Source organism: Rhinolophus sinicus, chromosome 1, assembly GCF_057876585.1.
Source record: "Rhinolophus sinicus isolate RSI-liver-muscle chromosome 1, RSI-T2T, whole genome shotgun sequence".
Lineage (NCBI taxonomy): Eukaryota > Metazoa > Chordata > Mammalia > Chiroptera > Rhinolophidae > Rhinolophus > Rhinolophus sinicus.
In genome coordinates, this window is record NC_142501.1 from 72653718 (window position 1) to 72669846 (window position 16129).

Sequence of the window (16129 nt, forward strand, 5' to 3'; positions counted from 1 at the left end):
CTTTTTAGACATCTGAATTAGCAATTATTTGTTAATTTGTACTATATCAGTTAGGTATGGCTGCATAACAAATCACCCCACAACTTACCTGCTAAAACAACAAGCATGCATTTAGCTCATAATGCTGTGGGCTGGTCAGGTACTTCTTCTTTAGGCTGGCTTTGCTGGGCTTGTAACCACAGAACTAGCTCAAAATGGTTCTATTCTGTTTAACTAGATACTGAGTTGCTTTTCAGAGACAACAGACCAAAACTGCAAGTCATGCTGCCAAAGCATGCGCAGAGGAAAGACCTTTGACCTCGAGCTGCACCCAGAACCAAATTCTCGCCCTCCCCACCAACCAACGGATTGGAGCATAAACAATTTGAACACACTAGGACCCCTATAGAAGTGAAGGATCCGTTGTCTAGAAAGACCCAGTGCTGAAGCCCCTTATCATAAAAGGCCAAACTCCAATGTCCTCCAATTAAAACTTACCCTGCCGGCACCTGTGCTCCCTAAACTCTTAAAACCCCGCCCCAATCCTGGATCTGGGAGTTTGGGTTTTTGAGTTATAGCGTTTCCCTTTCTGCTTGCTTAGCTCTCTGCAAATAAAATGACTCTAATTTCTCCACTGCAGTTCTCAGTGTTGAGTGTTTGGCTCTGCTACCGTGTTTTCCCGAAAATAAGACCTAGCAGGACAATCAGCTCTAATGCGTCTTTTGGAGCAAAAATTAATATCAGACCTGGCCTTATTTTCTATAAGACTGGATCTTATGTAACATAATATAATATAAGACCGGGTCTGATATCAATTTTTGCTCCAAAAGACGTATAGAGCTGATTGTGCAGCTAGATCTTCTTTTCGGGGAAACAGGGTAGCACCAGGGGGATGAACTCCTTCTGTTCAGTAGCAGGCTGACTCCTGTCCTCGGTGGTCAGCTGGCAGTTTGACTGTAGGCTGGGTGGTCTGGGATGACCTCACGCGCATGTCTGGCTATTGCTAGGTTGTTGACTGGGGCCTGGGTGGCTAGGGTACCTCCAACCTCCTCCTTGCGCCCTGTCATCCTTTCACTGGCCAGTTTGGGCTCCTTCACATGGTGATGTCAGGGTTGTGACCCCAGTTAAAGATGAGGCCTAATGTGCAAGTCTCTGCTTGCTCCATATTTACCAGTCTCATTGTCTGAATCAAGTCACATGTCTAAGCCAGATTCAAGGTGTGGTGAAATAGATGCCACCTCTCGATGGGTGGAACTTCAAATTCACATTGAAGAGGTGTGACTACAGGGATGAGGGGGGAAAAAATGTGGCCATTTGTACAATCTACCACAAGTGACTAGTTTATAAAAAGCTCAACATTTAAAAAAAATATATAGATAAGACACCTGCTGTGGTTTAATGGCTGCAATTTATATTTTATGTAAGCCTCATGTGCTGATTGAGTTGCAAGTCAGGTAAGTGCAGAAAACAAAAATCCCATTCAGCCACACAAGTCTCTACTTACCTTTACCGTTTTAGTGTTAAGAGTCCCCACAGAACTTGTTGCTACGCAGAGCCCCTGCATTTGGACACAAGTGTGGTGATTACAGATGGGGTGAGCTGCCCATGCTGACAGAACAGGCTTCTCAAGATAATCAAGTAAGCTTTTAACCTTCCATGATGCCGGAATGGGTGAAAAGGTGACAGAACCAGAGGAAAATAGCAATAACACTTCATTTTTCCATGAATGAAAACTAGATGTGGCTTTATGGGGGGGGGGGGGGGAATATATGCATGATTTAGTGAATGGGCATATTTGGTGACTGAAAGAAAGGGTATTTAGCTGAAACCCCATCCCTGCATAAGAGATAGAAAATGAGACAAAAACTGGGGAACAGTCACAGAGTGAGCTCATGCTTCATGGGATACTGTCTAAGCATCCTTCAGACTGAGGAAGGTGAAGATTCTAATGAGTCTGGACATCAATACCACATGGTCCTATTTTTCAGTTTCCTTGTTTATAATGAGGGAGAATCAGGTTGTACTAAGAATCTTTTCCCCCTACCCCAGCCCTTTCTCCTCACCCATGAAGAGGTTCTATGGATTGTGGTTCTTAGATAATATCCCCTACTTTCCCAAATGGCCAACTCATGAAATCCTCTCGCCCCCTAAGCCAGTAGACATTAGCTGTCAGTTGTCAATCAGTCTTGGTGAAGGCCTCCTGATGGGCACTGAAGAAATATTTCCCTTTCTGAAATGCAAACAAGATGAAGCTTTGCTTGGTGTCTTCTGAGACAAAGCATGGTTTACGTGATGGATAAACAACAGTGATTTCCATATGCTTCAGTTTTCCTCCATTTTCCTCCAGTTTTTAAAAAGCCTAGGAGAAAGGAAATATTAAGATAGCAATGGAAGTGAATTTCCATTACATGGATCAATGCCCTTGGCTTAGAAAGGAACCGGCGTGAGCTATGGATCCAGGTGGGAAGAGCGTGACGAAGGACCATATGCACTGGGTCTCTTGGCCCCGCCTCCACCAGAGCACTCTGCTCTTAGCTGTTTTGTGCATTGGGATTCTGCCAAATATGTCTTCTGATGAAAGATTTCTGATGCTAAGACTTCATTTTGTAGATGAGGAGCCGCAGGCCCCTGTTTAAGTCAGAGTGGTGGTCAGGCACAGAGCTGAGGGCAGAAATCAAGTTTCAATATCTGTCCAATGCTCTTTGTCCTAAGGCATGCCATCTCCCACTTCTTCATCGCAAAGCTGGGCCACTTCTTTGCAATAGATGCTCACGCACAAGAGACTATTGCCAAAGTGTTTGACACAGATCAAAAGATCAGAAAATAAAAATTGTTTTTCATTTGAACAATTGCTAAACCATGATATGGGTTCTGGCTTCGAGTTCTTTCTCTGCCTTTCATGAGCCAAGTGACTGAATCTTCCCCTGCCGCAGTTCCTTCACTGTAAAATACAGACCATGGTTCTCGACAGTTGAGCTACTGCTCAGCTTTCTGTAAGCAAGCAGATAAATAACATAGAATATTGCTATGATTACTGGTTTATCGCTTTGGTTGCCCAAAAAACATTTGTAGTTCATGGATTGTACAGGCCTCCACGAAAATGAGTTGTCTTGTAGCAGTTTTGGAAAAACGGAAGGTAATAATCAAAACAGTCACCATTCACGTGGTACATAACTTGAGTTAATTAGACCATGATCAAAGGATCCACTTTCTGTCTGCAAACCATACACTCAGAAGTGTGATGAGAACTAAGGACTGAGCCTCAAGAAATCAGTGAACTGTTCGGAATCTTACAAAGCCTGGAATATGAAAGGAGTCCTGGAGAATTCACCTGGGCTGTTTTTTAAATGGTAAACAACAAAAGCATCAATAACCACAGTTGGTCCTGAAATTCTCTATTTGCCATTTAGGAGCTGCTTCTAAATGTGGCAGCTCTCCCACTGCCTAATTAAAATACTTTCGCTGAACAGCTTCAAATCTGACAAGATGAATAGTTGCCAATGAGCCCCTTTATTTGCTGGGCCTGTAGATAATTTGCCTCCAGCTAACAAGAGTTGGCACTAAAAGCCATAAGAGGTTCTACACAGGATTTCAGGCACTGGGTGAGGACTGCTCTGTGATGCTCAAATGTGGAATGGCACTGTGGTGTGAGCTCAGATTATTCCATCAGTAAATTGGGCAACTGCATGTTATGTTACATGCAATTGGACAAAGTTATGTTACAAAGGTAGGCAAAAGGGTATTCAGATGAATACAACTCTAGTGTGTACAATGGTTTCTAGTTGCTTTCATGATTATGTACAACATTTAGATTATGTCTTCATTTGCAGAGCAAGAATAGAAAATAACCATGAAGTAATGGATTAGTGTTAGAAGATTTGTGTTCAGGTTCTGACCCAGTTATTGGGTATGTTTGTTGGATTAACCTTTCGGCCTCTGCTTCCTCACCTGTGAAATGGATGGTGGGGCAGAAAGTTAGATTAAGGATTTCTAAAGTACTTTCCAGTTCTAACAGCTTCTTAGTTTATGGCTTAAGGTAGTAAGGCCCAACAACTTTCTTTCTTTGGATTATTTAAATTGCCCCCTATATGAAATCCCAATGGATTTTAAAATCATATTGAATTTGTGGTCTATTACCCTTCAATGAAGCATGTTAAGAAAGCTTAGTGCTTTGATCGCTGCCTGGGTTAGTGATTCAGTAAGGAAGTAAGGACTGAATTGTGCTGAATGGAACAGAGATCTGACTACTGTGGTTTAAAAACACAAGTGTTTCTTTTTTGGCATAAAAGAACCCTGGAGGTAGGAAATCCACAGCAGGTATTGTGGCTTTCTGAAGAAGTTCCACTGTGTGTGGCTGCTAACCTCAAGGTTACCTCCTAATTCAATATGACTGCTAGGATGCCAACCATTACATCTACATTTCAAGAGCAAGAGGATAAAAGGGGATTTATCCTCTGACTAGAAATTGTTGTTCTTTATCTGGACACAGTGCCACCCCCAATAAAACTGGGGTCCTGTTACTAAGAAGAAAGTGGACCAACCAGCAGAGCCTGTCACCGCCAATTATCTCAGTTGGATTCCTTGACTGAAGATCACTGCCTCAGTCCAAAACAGCTTTCTCCCAAATACAAAGCCTGGTGGGCGAGGGCAGGTGGATCTGAACAAACCCCTCTGTTTTCCAACCCCTTGAAGCCAAGAGAGGAGACAAGAAGCATGTATTCTTGATTGAAGGTCTGGAGGACCATTCTCACAAGTAGAAGAAGGAAAATTTATCCTCCTGCAGATGCCACTTGAGGAAATTAACAGTTTTGAATTATTATAATAAAAGTGTTTTCCAATTTTGTTTAGGAAATAAGCTAATTTCCACTTTCCAAAAAATATCCCAACTGTTTTACATGACTCTGTTATGACTATGGATGAGTCCCACAGTTTAGCGACAGGGAATAGAGGGGGAGACATACAAAGGCTTAAAATAATAGCTCACCCTGGAGCTTGGATTAGGTAAAACAGCCATTCAAGAAAATGGACCTCACTTTCTGAAGCTGTTTTTATGTGTGCTGCTAAAAGCCCACTGGTTACATTTCTCAGTATGGATTTATTTTGTTTTAATAATCTTAGTTCATCTGACTAGTCAAAAATGCCTAAGAAGCACGTGGGTTTTAAGAAATTAATAACTAAACCCAGTCAAAAACCTAAGCAATTTGATGGCTGAAATCAATTAAAGATAACGCTTCAGCTCAAACATTCCGGTTCTCGGTTCACATTTGCCACAGATCCCTACTCCCCACCTGTGGTGGTTAATTTTAGTGCCAATATAGTTAGGCCATGGTACTCAAATATTTGGTTAAACACCAGTCTAGATGTCGATACGAAGGTATTTTTTAGGTGAGATGAATATTTAAATCAGTAAACTTCAAGTAAAGCAGATTACCCTCCATAACGTGGGTGGGCCTCATCCAATGAGTTGAAGGCCTTAAGAGAAAAAGACTGAGGTCACCCAAGGAAGAAGAAATACTACCTCCAGACAGCCTGAAGATTCATGACTGCAATAGGAGCTCTGCCCTAGTTTTCCAGGCTGCCAGCCTGTTGGTCTTCCTTGCCAGCGTCCACAATTGTATGCGTCAATTTCTTAAAATCTCTCTATAGCTCTATATATGCAAATACATCCTATTGGTTCTTTTTCTCTGGAGAACCCTGACTAATTAACACACCACACCAAACTTTCATTCATGGATATTTGTGAACAAGCCCATTTTTGCTGCTTCTCGTTTCTGTAATCCATTTTTTCAAAGCTAACTGATAAAGACAGTGTGGTCTAGAGTGGTAAGGGGTACGGAGTCTGGCGTGAGACAGGGCTGGAATCACAAGACCGAGGTTATATCCTCTGAGTACGCTTTTTATCCCTCTGAACCTTAGTGTAGAACAGGTCATGATGCTGGCTTGAAAATTAAATGGTAATGGTAGTAATGACAACAACTAAAAATACCTACGTTTTCAGAGCACTTACTATGTGCCATGGGAACATGGATTCTGTCTTCCTTCCCACACAGCCTTCGGAGGTAGCCATGAGAACACTGAAGTTCACAGAGGTTAAGGAGCTTGTCCGAGTTCACACAGCCAGCGAGAGGTAAATGCAGAACCATAACCAGCACCTCGCTGCCTCCGTAACACACGTGAAGACTCTTCGTCTATGCCTGGCACAGAGCAGATGTTAAATATCAATCCGCTTCCATTTTCCTCTTCCACTGCCTTTTGTCTGGTTCCTCAGCTGTTTCTGCTAACGTCAGAGCCAGTGAAAGCAACACAGTGTTGTACCAGTCAATTTATAGCTCTTGTGCAGTCAGGCATCTGCCTCCAAGGTGATTCATTCTGCAACTTCCTTGCCAGGAACGGAATCCGAAAGCAGAGACTGCCTATTCCACTACATCACCTTGGGTTGTCTCAGTGTTCACACCGGCCAGTGGTCCACAGGGGAGTGTGGTGATGAACTGGACAGTCACTGTCTATACTGCTAAATTCCTCCCCAGAACCAATCAGAAGCCAGCGCGTTTGAAAGCACCCCTCACAGCCTCCACTTTCCTGGTGTAATTTGAAGTGAGAAGGAAGAGTGGATGGTGGTCTGAGTCTTCCCTCCAGGCCTGATGCTGCTGCCCAGAGAACAAGCTGCCTTTACTCATCGGGTTATGTTGATGTGTAAACCATGGGGAGCAGCAGAAAAGCTACCTTCTCTTTTTTCCTTCTCTCCTCTCTTTGGAAATTGCTAAAGAGATCTGTTCTTTAGATTGAAGAGTGAGTGCATTTATGTATTTTTAAGTGGTTCTTTGGTGAACCAGAGAGCTGCTGAATGACAGGCTACAGACATTTTGTCTGCATCTATTCATCATAATAATGGTGCCCTTACAATACCGATATCCCTGAATCGTAACCTCAGGGATGTAACCTCATCTCATTGAAAATTCATTTCATGTGAGGACACCGATGCTGGTACCAAGATATTCTATAATTCTAGGGGAAGCGATTTTTGTGAGTGTTCTGGAGCTGGCGTAACATATATCCGTGCTTAGATTTTGATCAACTTAAATAATTTAAAGTTCGAGACTATTCCACAAAGATTGGTTTTATTCCAGCTGATTACTTCAGGGCTTCCAGGATAAATGCTAACACAGGAAACATTGTTTTTGTTATTAAGATATTGCTGTAAAATACATCTCTAAAATTGAGGACTTATGCATGTTCATGGTCTAAGGCAATGAACGACGTTTGGCATTTGTTACAACTATACCTATAAACACAAAGTATGGCGTGGGTACAAACTCACAAATGTTGGAGCTTCTAGTCCTTTCCAGCTTCCTGTCCCTCCACACTTCCCTGATGATGGCAACTCCTTCCTGGTCCATGATCACATCATTCTTTTTCATGCTTTGCACATGCCTTCTCCTTGGTCTACAATGACCCACCTGTCCTTCATCCCTTGCCTCCCAATACACTTCACAAATTCCAGCTCATCCCTTGATACCCATAACAAATGTCATCTCCCTCAGGAGGCCTTCCTTCATTTTCCCACACTACTTCCTTGGATCTTAGTATCTATTCATCTCTTACAGCTCTCCAAAGGGATATGACTCCAAATATAGTTAACTAAACTATCAACCTAATAATCCTGGAACTCAGGTAGCAGCCGAAAATGAAATTCATACTTCTTGCAAGAAGGAAGTTAGAGATTACTAAAGACAGTTTTAACCAATGCTTTGAGGGCAAAACAATGTCTTCCAGGATTCTGCTTTCCTTCAAGGGCCAGATGGCAAGACTAATACAGATTCCTTGAAGAGGATTTGGATAGAGGAGCTGGAGACAGGAAAAAAAAAATTATCTTTGATCCAATTATTCAGTGATAACCTCTGTTGATGTTTAGTGAATATCTTTGTGTTTTGTTTTCAATGTGTATGTGACACAGTTGGTTTTCTCCATTCCTGAAGCCACAGAACAACCACCTGCTTGAACCAAGCACATTGGGCCTTGCCTTTCTTTAGTCAAGTTTTTATTGCAGAAATATATATATATATATATATATGTTCACACACAAGTCAAGTGTACAATGTGATGAATTTTTACAAAATAAACACACCCACATAACTAGCACCTGGATCAAAAACCAGTATGTTACCAATGCCCTAGAAGCACTCTTGGGCCCCCTTCTCGTTATTACTCTCCCTTCACAGGTAATCATTGTGTATACTTCTAACACTAAATTATATTTTACCTGTTTTGGAACTTTACGTAAACATAATCGATCATCTAGTATGTGCTTCTTTGTGTGTGCTGGGCTTCTTTCACTCAATATTCAGTTTACAAGATTCACCCATGTGCTGCAGGTAGTTGTAAAGAGTTCATTCTGAGGTAGTGCTGAATTTTATGAATATTCTACAATTTATTAGTCCATTCTAACATTGATGGGCAGTTGGGTTGGCTATGAATATCCTTGAACATAGTTTTGGGTGTACATATGCATGCATTCCTGTTGGGTGTACATCTAGGAGTAGAGCTGCTGAGTCATAGGGTATGTGCATGTTCAGCTTTTAGTAGATTCGGCCAAATAGATTTCATAGTGGTTGTATTGATTTACATCCCCATTAGAGTTCCAATTGCTCCACATCCTCTCCAACACTTAATAGAGCTTATGTTTTTAACATTAACGATTCAGGTGAAATGTATTTCATCACAGTGCAGTTTGCATTTCCTTGAAGTCTCCTCTTATGTCTACTGAACACCTGATTATATTCTTTTGTGAAGTGACTGTCCAAATCTTTTACCCATTTTTCTATTGGATTATCTGTCTTTTACTGGTTACTTACTAGGCATTGCAGGATGTAAATATAGCCAATATCTTCTCTCACTATGTGACCTGCCTTTTCACTCTCTTAATGTTGTCTTTTAATGAACCAAAGTTCATCATCTTCATAAAACCAAATTTATTCCTTTTTTCTTTCATGGTTAATATTTTTTGTGTTATTTTTATAAAATCTAAGCTCTCTCCAAGGATATGATGATATTCTATGCTTTCTTCTAAAATCTCTAGTGATTTGCCTTTCATCTTTAGACCTACAACTTAATTCAAGTGATTTATTTTTATGTGATGTGAGGTGGGAATTAACATTCATTATTTTCATGTCAATATTTAGTTGACCAGACCATTTACTGAGAAGTTGATTCTTTCCGCAGTGTCATACTTGTCACAAACCAGTGGTCTTACTTGTGTGGATTAGGGCTTTGTCTTTAAAAGTCCACTTTTTAGTGAGTTTTAGGTCTCCTTAACAAAAGCACATCTGCCTTCCTAAACATTTGGTCAAAGCAAGGAATTGGGTCCCTAAGTATGTTTCTTTCACTGAGCTCAGAAAATATTTGATAATACGGAATCATTTCCCACAACCTCCTGAATTCAAGACACTAAAACCATGGGTGTAGCTAATCAGAAAGCAACTGAACTGTTACTTAGTAAAGTTGCAATAAGTGTAGCTATTATCATCACTATAATAACCAATTTGGTTTCTCTATAATTCTAAAGTGTTATAGAAATCAGGCCTTTGTTCCAGGCCTACTCCACTCCAATTGACCTCGACTTGTTTTAAACTTATAAAAAAAATAAGTGGTTATGGACTTCTCCGTGATTTGTTCCTTAAAAGTATGCAGCTAATTCATATGCATAAAACATGACATTTCTATATTCCATATTCAAATAAAATTCTGTCAAATTAAAATCGTTGATTTTTGTAATGATTAATATGATTTTAAATTGAGAAAGAAATTTAAAGGGTATGTACTGGGGTGGAGATGGTGGGTTATTTTGCATATGTAAATGTGCCCAGGGTACAGAGAATAACTCACTTCTTTCATGAAAAGTGCTCTAGGGCCTCTATGTTCATAACCCAAGTCCTATGGTCAGATTTAGAACTCTTTCAGAGCCACTGAATACCACTATACCACCCTAGGTTCAAGAAATGGAAAGTAAACACCATCCCCATTTGCTCAAACTGGGATTACAATTCAATTCTTTTAAAAATAAAATACAGGACTAATCCAACAAATTATTTTAAACATGAGAGCATGAGAGAGGGCTTGGCTTCCTGGAAAGATTCTAAATGGCATATTTTCCTGTACCAGAAAGTATCAACCTATGGATCTGATGAATCAGATTTAGTTCTAAGAGGAAACACGATGATAAATCTAATAAAAATAGCTAGCTTTTAGTAACTGCCGCTCATATATGTCAGACACTGGTGTATATACACATCAACTGCTTTGTATAAATGTATTATACAGTCCTTGGGAGAACCCCAGATCTTATTATCCCCGTTTTATAGCTAAGGAAACTAAAGTGAATCTGCAGTTACAGATCACCAGTGCTGGGGTGGGGCTAGCTGGTGAGTTGGTGAAAGGAAGATTTTCAAAGGACAGTTATCTGTGTTTTTGTTTTTGTTTTTAATTAAAGTTTATTGGTGTGACCATGTTTAGTAACGTTACGTAGGTTTTAAGTGTACAATTCTGTAATATATCATCTATCTATCACATTGTGTGTTCAACACCCAGAGTCAGTTCTCCTTCTGTCACCATATATTACGACATTTCTTAAGAATGGCAAGACAGTGGGTATCTGAGTGTCCACTCCATAAGATAGGTTCTTTCCCTGCAACTACGTGGGAAGGGATTTAACCTCTCCAACTAACATGGAGTGGGATAGATTTCCTTGAGAAAGAGTCCATGTCAGTAGAAGCCTATAAAGGAACCCAATGCTAGATCTGAGGAGGGAAGGTAGGGTGTGATTGTATGGGCAGGGCATCATTCAGGGATTCTGGTCTCCCAGAGTGGCATCCAACTCTCCTCTGGAGGCATAGCAAAAGACCCTACTAACTCAGCCTAAACCCCTAGCATAATGCCGAGGAGACTCACATCCCATGAGGAGACAGTGAGGGAGTTCTCTATTACCTCCTAGAAATCTATTCTTCTGAGAAGTCCTCAATGATCCGGTATAGGATTTTAAATTTAAACAAATCTTGAAGCAACGGGATGAGTGTTCCTCTTTTTACAGCTCTGTTTGTGAGGCTGCCCTCAGCCCACGCCCTACAGCTTCTACCAGCCCACAGCACAAAGGAGAGAGTTGAGGCCAGTCACGGCCCAGAAGGCTCTTCCTCTCAACTTGCCAAGAGGGGAAGGGAAACATCCTTGGGAGAACGAGAAATGCAAGCTGGTTTCAAGCGGTGCCAAGACACTGGCTGTAGATGCTCTATATCGGAACATCCTCTAAGGATTTATTGAGAATTTGTCAGCCCTTCACCAGGACCAGGCCTGGAGAGCATCTACGTGGAGACGCCCCCTTCCAGGGTTGAACCTCTCCTGGGCATGGAGCTGGCAGTTCCCTTCAAATTCTTCACCTAAGGAATAGATGGTAAGGGATATTAACAATCAACACTGTCCCAACAAATCAAATATTCCAGCTACAGAATGGGGCTTGTTCCCCTGGAGAGAATTAACTGAGTTCACCAAATCTTCCACCATCAGGTTCTCTGGAGAACCATTTTTAATAGGTCTGAGGGATAATCTGATGAAGTAGCCTAAGGAGGAAAACTGGAGGGGAAAAGATAGCCTTCATCCTTCCTGTTCATAAAGCAAACTCTCTCCACTGTTTATATCCCTCTGACTTTCAACTTCCTAGCCATTGCAAACACAAGTGAGGAAGTGGGAGTGGGATTACAGGCATGAGGGAAGCAGTGGGGTGAAGAGGGAGGGAGAGGTAGAAGGAGGTGAGAACAAACGGGGTAAAACTCCAAATAAAAGATAGGTTAGGTGGTCAAATAATGCTTAAATCTACCAAGTAAATTAAAAATAAGCACATTGAAAAATTAAAAAGAAATTATGTGAGAAATAATACCTATTTAAAATTAGATTTGAAATGGGATATAGAAAACTAAAAGCAGCAAGACAAAAAAGAGTTAAATCTAGAGCTAAATATTCCAAATTAAGACTAGGAGCTTAGGGCCGGCCCGGTGGCTCAAGCGGTTAGAGCTCCGTGCTCCTAACTCCGAAGGCTGCCGGTTCGATTCCCACATGGGCCAGTGGGCTCTCAACCACAAGGTTGCCAGCTCAATTCCTCGAGTCCCGCAAGGGATGGTGGGCTCTGCCCCCTGCAACTAAGATTGAACACGGCACCTTGAGCTGAGCTGCCTCCCGGATGGCTCAGTTGTTGGTTGGAGCGCGGGCTCTCAACCACAAGGTTGCCAGTTCAATTCCTCGAGTCCCGCAAGGGATGGTGGGCAGCGCCCCCTGCAACTAAAATTGAACATGGCACCTTGAGCTGAGCTGCCGCTGAGCTCCCGAATGGCTCAGTTGGTTGGAGCCTGTCCTCTCAACCACAAGGTTGCCGGTTCGACTCCCGCAAGGGATGGTGGGCTGTGCCCCCTGCAACTAGCAACGGCAACTGGACCTGGAGCTGAGCTGCGCCCTCCACAACTAAGATTCAAAGAACAACAACTTGAAGCTGAACAGAACCCTCCACAACTAAGACTGAAAGGACAACAATTTGACCATTGCTCCCCAATAAAGTCCTGTAAAAAAAAAAAAAAAAAAGAAACTGTTATTTGAAATTTACTTCTAAAAAAAAGAAAAAAAAAAAAAAAGAAAAAAAAAGACTAGGAGCTTATAAAAATAGAATAAAATTTTTGTTCTATTTACATATTTATATCTTTTTAAAAAGACCAAGTACTGGTGAAATAAGAGATTAAAGTTTAGAAATGGAAAGCTATAAAATTAACATGGAGTTAAAGCCCATGTGATAAAATGAAAAATATGAAGGTAAATATTTTAATAAGTAGACGAAAGTAAAAAAAAAAAAATAAGGAACTTGTAAAAACAAAAACTCAAAACAACAACCTGACCAGACAGGCCAGTCAACGGAAAGTATGAATGAGGAAGTTCTTTGGATAGTCAGGCTTTCCTCGGAACAGAATTCTCTTGAGGCCACCCCTGGTGGCAGGTGTTTTAGTTTGGTTACCTATGCATCTATGCCTACTATTCATTCATACCACAAAAATTTATTGTGCCAAGACCTGGGAATTCAGTGGTGTGGGCCAAAGAAAAACTTTGCCCCATGAAGCTTACAGTCTAGTGGTAGTGGATTGTGGAGGGAGAGAACACAGATATTAAACAAATGACTGCATAGACAAACCAATAATTACAGAGTAATCAAGAAAAAGCCCAGGAAGCTATGGGAATATATGAACTGGCCATTGATTGTATGTATATTGGGGATGAAGATGTGGAGTGTAGGTAGATGGATATCAGGGAAGTCTTTTCTGCCATCTTCTGAGATCTGAAGTATATATGAAGAACTAACAGTCAAAGTAGGGGTGGAGGTGGTCAGTATATGTCAAAATGCTGAAAAAGGAATGTTTTGGTACATTTGAGGAACTAAAATAAGGTTGTGGCTGGAACAGACAGAGCTAGCAAGGGAGAGGTGTTGGATGTGGTTGGAGAGGATGGTGGTGACCATATTAAGTTTTGGTCTTTATCGTAGGAGCAATGGGAAGCCATTTGTTTATTTCCTTCATTGTACTTAAACCAACAACAAAAAAGTATTACATCCATTTGTTGACTTTTTTTTTTCCTTTTGGTGGGTGGGGAGTCCCCTTCCTTTGATTCAGGGACCATGTCTGTCTTATATATCACTGTATTTCCAGCACCTACACCATGGAGAATCATTAAATATTTTGAACGAATTAATTTAAGTAGGGCCACAAACAAAGTCCCGGTCTTCTCCGAAATCCATACTTCTTCCAGGACGCCATATAACTATCTTAGTAGTTTGCTTTGAGTCCCATCTGTTCATGAATATGGTAGGTGTTAGTTGTCTCCCTCAATGCTGTTGCTGTTCAATTAACAGCTCAGTTTCTGAAGCACCGGTTACTTTTGAAAGTTTTAAAAATTGCTAATGAGTTATGCCACCTCCAATGATGGTAGATGGATGCCATTGCTGACTATTGGGGACAAATGGTGCAAGTGGAAGAAGGAGTTTATTATTGTATACCCATGTGCTCTGGCATTCTTTTCCTGAACAACTAATACATGCAGCAGCAAATTGCTTGCCCACCAACAATTTTCACAAGTCTCAGAGGAATCTTAGTAACACTTGGCTTCTTAGTAAGTTTCCCCCCCAAATAAGGACACACCTAGGGTATTTGACACCTGGAGCAGGTCAGTTTTTTTTAACGCCCTTTTGTTGTATAAGACAGGGTTATTTTTAGTAATAGCTATGTAATAATCAGGAATAGTAATTCTTTTTAAAATTAGTTTTTCAGTTACAGTTGACATTCAATATTATTTTATATTAGTTTTAGGTGTACAGCAAGCATAATGGTAAGACATTTATGTAATTGATGCAGTGATCCCCCTATTAGTCTAGTACCCATCTGGTACTATAGGTAGTTCTTGCAACATTATTGACTATATTCTCTATGCTGTACTTCACATCCCCATGGCTATTTTGTAACCAATTTTATTCCTTAATCCTTTCACCATTTTCACCCAGCTCCCCAACCCTCTGACAACCATCAGTTTGTTCTCTGTATCTATGAGTCTGCTTCTGTTTTGTTTGTTCATTCTTGTGTGTGTGTTTTTAAGGTTTAAAACAAACCATAACTTAAAAAGAATAAATTTTAGTCTTAAAAATACTACTTTAAATTCCACAAACTACTTCATGCGTGAACTAAAATTTGCACTTAACAAAAATAGCACACCTTGCATTTTGCACTTTTTATCACAATTTAACATTGAAATACAAATAAGAAAACTCAGAGTGGTCACAGCGTCAGAACTGAAGGAAGGCAAATTCAGTTTCTTCGTTTTGAAAGTCACTATGCTGTGATTGTTTATTTCAAAGCTACTTGTTTAAATGAGGAAATGGTAGTACCAAAGGGGTTGGTACTACCCTGGCACCTAAAGTGAGTTCAAATGTTTCTGAATATTAGGGATGTATGTTCTCACAAGACTTTGTTGCTGAATTTGCATGGGGAGGAGGAAGGGGACTCGAGATGGGTGGGAGGGCAGGGGGAGGGTGGGGAGAGGCAGCCACTGCATAACTGTGAATTCTCCAAAGTAACCTCCATATCAAATACAACATTTATTAAAGGAGAAGAACAAAATATGTTCATCTGAAGCTTGAATATATTTTATTACACTCCACAGTAACCACAGCAATTATTTAAACCTTAAATTAACAAGATATTTTTTCAGGGAAGAGTATTTTATCACTGACATTGCTTAGAGTTGCGAGCACATAACAAAAAGCAGAGCAACTTTTGAATTCACGATTCAGATTATTCTTGTTAAATGCTCTCCTTGATTGTCTGTACCTACCTAGGACTGCCTCTGCACCTGCCCTTGGTAAGCCAGGACTGGCAGGGACTACAAACAATTAAAACAAAAACAAATCCCCATCAAAAATGTTACATGTTGTTTAAGAAACCGAGGGTTCCCCGACTTCCCTTCCAGCCTTTAAGGACAATTTTTAGAGACTAATTTTTCTAAATAACCGCACTTTGAGAAAATCTCCTGTGATCTTCTATTTTGGATAATTAGGTTGTTGTCTCTTTTCCATATTTTAAAAAGCACCTTGACAAACCTCCTGTTTGTTGTTCACTTACTGCTTAAAGGCAAACTCCTAAGTGTGGAATTGCTGGGTGGAAGCATACAAAGGTTTAGAGCTTTCCACGCTTTTACTACACATCAGACGAACTAACTTTATAAATACGAGGAACAATCATGACTTCCTAGTTCCAGAGTTTCCACTGATGCTGCCATAGAAACTGTGGCTTAAAAAGGCGCCACACTTGAAGAATCCTCAGATTCAGAAGCAGACAGGGCAGATCTGTGCTGGGTAGGGAGGTGCAGGGGCAGGCGGAAGGAAGGACTTCCAAGGTAGATGCCTAGCCTCTCTCAGAATAACGTGCCCCTCGCTCCCAACTGCGGAGACAGGTCTGCTTCTCTTAACAAGCTCCTAATTAGAGATTACTACATTCTTTCGAACAGCTTCTGTAATTTCTACAATGAGCACAGCAAAGTTTGATGGACGTTGCAGTTTGAATCAGAAGGCACATGGGAGGCG